Below are 4,282 nucleotides of genomic sequence, written 5' to 3' on the forward strand. Positions count from 1 at the left end.
GTAATAGCAGTGACTATGTTGAAAAATAATGTTTTGTAGCTGAGAATTTGCTGTATCAAATAGTGTTACTGTGCTCTCTGGTTCTGCTGTAGTTTCAAACAGTGTATAGAGTATTTTCACATTGTATATGGCTATCTCTTTACTGTAGAGATAGCAGAGTTTTAAATAAGAACAAGCTTTAGAAGATTAGTTCTCTGACTTTGGAAGAGTTTTATTTAGTTTGAGGTAAGTGCTACAATGTTGTTAGATGATGTAGTAAAAATAATTCAGAAAAAAATGTTTCTTATTTGTGATTAATGGTTCTGTGTCAGGTTGGAGGCCGGTCACAAGTGGTGTCCCTCAGCGGTTGGTCTTGGGACCAGTGCTCTTCAACATCTTCATCAATGACGTAGACAGTGGCAATGAGTGCACCCTCAGCAAGTTTGCAGATGACACCAAGCTGAGAGGTGCAGTTGATACATTGGAAGGAAGGGAAGCCATCCAGAGGGACCTGGACAAGCTGGAGAAGTGAGCCCATGAAAACCTAATGAGTGTTTAAAATCTAATCAGGGTGCTGCACTTGGGACAGGGAGATCCCAGGTATTTATACAAACTAGGGGAAGATCTTCTTGAGAGCAGCCCTGCAGAGAAGGTCTTGGGGGTCCTGGTAGACGAGAAGCTGGACATGAGCCAGCAGTGTGTGTTTGCAACCTCAAAGGCCAACTGTGTTCTGGGCTGCATTAAAAGAGGGGTGCCAGCAGGAACAGGGAGGTGATTGTCCCCCTTTTGTGAGGTCCCATATGGAGTACTGTGTACATCTTGCTCTTGAAAGGGCTTGCATACTTTTTAGAACTTCTATAAAGTTAAAAAATTCTGTGTCTTTCTTTGCACACCTTATTGGACCTCTTGTTCTCTAGAAAGACTGTTGCCTGGAGGTGTCATCACTACCAATATGAAAGTGCTGATGGAATGGAATTTCCAAAATGTTTGGACTGATAATTTTGGACATTTGAAAATAGACTTCATATACTATCGGAAATCTTATAATTCCTCTTACCGCCCCAAACCACTTCTACTTCAGATTTTAAGAAATATACACATTTACTAGCACGGTTCTTTATGAATTCATAAGGATTTCTACCAAGTACCTGTCTTGAAAATGTATTAGGAAGGAAGAAGAACTACAAAATTGTGTTTCATTACAAAGTGAGTTAATCAAAAAGTTTTTACAAGTTCATCCTTTTTTATTATCAGATTATTATCCATGAGTGTGGATAATTAGTCAGATATGCCCAGTTATAAAATTTGCAAATGTTCTCTTGCAGAAACAGATGTAGCATACACATTAATAAGACACAGTGCACATTTAGTTTCTAGTTTACATGCTTGGGTTACAAATGGAATGTCATGTCTTAGGGGACAGCATGATGGCTTTGATGTTACTAGAAATAAAATGCAGGCACATAATGAACAAACCTTTAATGGCTTGTAATTTCAATGTCTCAACACTTTTGAAAATCTGAATGTTTCTTCATGTTGTTACCTTAGTGCCAGCACGTATCTGTTGAAATTAAGGACTGAGAAATCCCTATTGATTATAACATTACTGTGTTACAAAACCAATGTATGTCTCAATTCTTAGAACTTTGAAGTCTCAGAAAACTCTTTTGTTACTGAGAGTTAAAATCTGTAAAATGAGACCATGAATTTTAAACTATGCAAAAGTTAGTTTGTGAGATTTGTCATTGCAGTGAAATCACATGCATAATTGTCATGTGAAGTACTTAAATGAATAAAGTGCATTTAAATTTGATTATGCTTCTGTCAACAAATAAAAGGAAATATAACAATTGATCTTACAAAGATGTAATTGTGATGTTTTATATTCCTACATAAGCTACTGTAAAGTAGTGACAATTCATATAAACATTAGCAAATACTTTTTTTCTAATTAATACCATTGCATATTTCGCAACAGTAATGTAGCTGAATGCACTTCTGGCAGAAGAAACTGTGCTTTCTATTCATAGAATCACAGAGAAACAAAATGATAGAGTTGGAAGGGATCAAAATGATAGAGTTGGAAGGGATCTTCAGAGGTCATGAAGTCCACACCTTGCAATTGTAGGTACCCTAGTGTAGGTTGTAGAGGAAATCATCCAGGCAGTTCTTAAATATCTCCAAAGAAGGAAACTCAACAACATCTCTTGTTGCAGTAGGCATTAATGAGGTATCAGATTGTGATGCGATAGGACCCCTGCTGTGTTGTAGTAGGCAATAAAGGGGTATCGGGTTGTGACGCGATAGGACCTCCCCCGCTCTGTGAATAACATCTGAGTAACATGTGACGCATGCCTAAGGGGCTTAGGCGAAACAGGATGTGTATTTAAGGGGTTGTCATGCCTTAATAAAATGCCTTTTGCTTCTCCATCATATTGGTGTTGGTGTTGCTATGGTCCTAGCAAATGCAGATTGCTAGCCCCTGGCAGTGCAGCCTCAGACACGGTGGTTGCCGGAGGTAACAACTGGTGCCCCGTGTGAGGCAGATCAGACTGTCACCCTTTACCTTCTGGCAACTAGCAGTGCGGTGTTGGTGCTGGCGCCAGGGCCCATAGTCAGCAGAAGACAGTGTGGTAGTGTTGCTGCGCTGAGGTCTGGGCTATCATTGAACGAGAACCAAGGTGGTACGGGTGCTGTGCCACAATTAATAGTCAGCGGAACGGCAGGGTAGCAGTGCCGTGCTGAGGTCCAAATCATGGAACCGGTAATTAAGGTAATACTCCAGCTGTGCATGGATTACTGTGGCAAGAACATTCCTTCTAAGAAGGAAGTTGCTGCAGTTATTTCCAGGCTAGAGCAGGAAGGGGAGATTAAGGCCCCCCAAGAGATTCTTGACCACCGGAGATGGGACGATCTCACCTCCATGCTCGCACAACGTATTATGAGTGCTCAGAAGGGTGAGTCTAAGCTAAAAACTTAGGGTCTGATGCTAGGGGCATTGAAAGCGGCCAGAGAGGAAGGAAAGGTATTGGCGGAGGCTCAGCTGCTTTCGGGTTTAGGCAACAGCTCAGCAGATGAAGAGGTAGTTATTCCTGTGAGGAAAGGGAAGGGCTCCACGATGGACTGGTATCGAAGAAGATCTGAGGCACTGGGGAAGGGTATAGTCCCAAAAGCATTACCGGTGATTGTGAGTGATCATAGCTCTGAATGGGTGCTGCTTGACCCCAAAGGCGTTACACGCCTGATGGAACTTGTGGATAAAAAATGGCCTGTGCTACTTAGGGAAGCTAACGATGCTTGCTCCAAATCATGCTGGCTGGCTTAGTGTGTCTCATAGCTTACATCCTAATAGGCGTCGCCGTGATGTAAGTCTGGAACCTGAGTGTAATGATGAAGTTAAATTGTGGAGTGTCACAGCACGCGTCTTCGCTTCATTCTTTGTGTCTGGTGTTTCAGCGGCAGCAGCTTTAACCCAAATAGAAAGACTGGCATGTCAGTCTGCAAAACAAGCCAATATGACAACGCTTGTGCTAAAGGCAATGCTTGAAGATCTTAGTAGAGTTAGCCATGCGCTGTTACAAAATAGAGCGGCTATTGACTTCTTGCTGTTGGCTCAAGGACATGTATGTGAGGACGTTGAAGGAATGTGCTGCTTTAACCTCAGCAATCATAATGTGTCAATACATAAACAGCTACAATGGATGCAAGAACATACGCAGAAGATTAAAGAAGAGAGTGATCCCTTTGGGAGTTGGCTGGATGGACGGGAAATGGGCTCATGGTTAAAGCAATTGCTTAAGGTTCTCACAATAGAGCTTGCAATCTTTGCATGTCTTTTGATTTGCTTTCCGTGCCTTATAGGATGCTTGCAAAATAGCCTGCAATGAATGACGGTGAGGACTTTCGACCAGCAAATGGAATATCACAGATTGCATGAGAGATTGTGAAGGGCCGCGGGTTGTGATCGCGCTGTAACAGGGCAAGGCTTTACCAAGCACAGGGAGGGGGACATATTGCAGTAGGCATTAACGAGGTATCAGACTGTGACGCGATAGGACCCCTGCTGTGTTGTAGTAGGCGATAACGGGGTATCGGGTTGTGACGCGATAGGACCTCCCCCGCTCTGTGAATAACGTGTGAGTAACACGTGACACATGCTTAAGGGGCTTAGGTGAAACGGGATGTGTATTTAAGGGGTTGTCATGCCTTAATAAAATGCCTTTTTCTTCTCCATCATATTGGTGTCGGTGTTGCTATGGCCCTAGCGAATGCAGATCACTAGCCATCTGGCGGTGCAGCCTCA

General features: G+C 42.6%; 1 pseudogene; it reads left to right on the forward strand.

Annotated features, from left to right (window-relative positions):
- Positions 1–2,965: 2,965 nt before the first annotated feature.
- On the forward strand, positions 2,966–3,926 carry LOC149920096 (uncharacterized; annotated as a pseudogene).
- The last annotated feature ends 356 nt before the right edge of the window (positions 3,927–4,282 follow it).

The sequence above is a fragment of the Phasianus colchicus genome, chromosome 1, assembly GCF_987193195.1.
Source record: "Phasianus colchicus chromosome 1, bPhaCol1.hap1.1, whole genome shotgun sequence".
NCBI classification, from domain to species: domain Eukaryota; kingdom Metazoa; phylum Chordata; class Aves; order Galliformes; family Phasianidae; genus Phasianus; species Phasianus colchicus.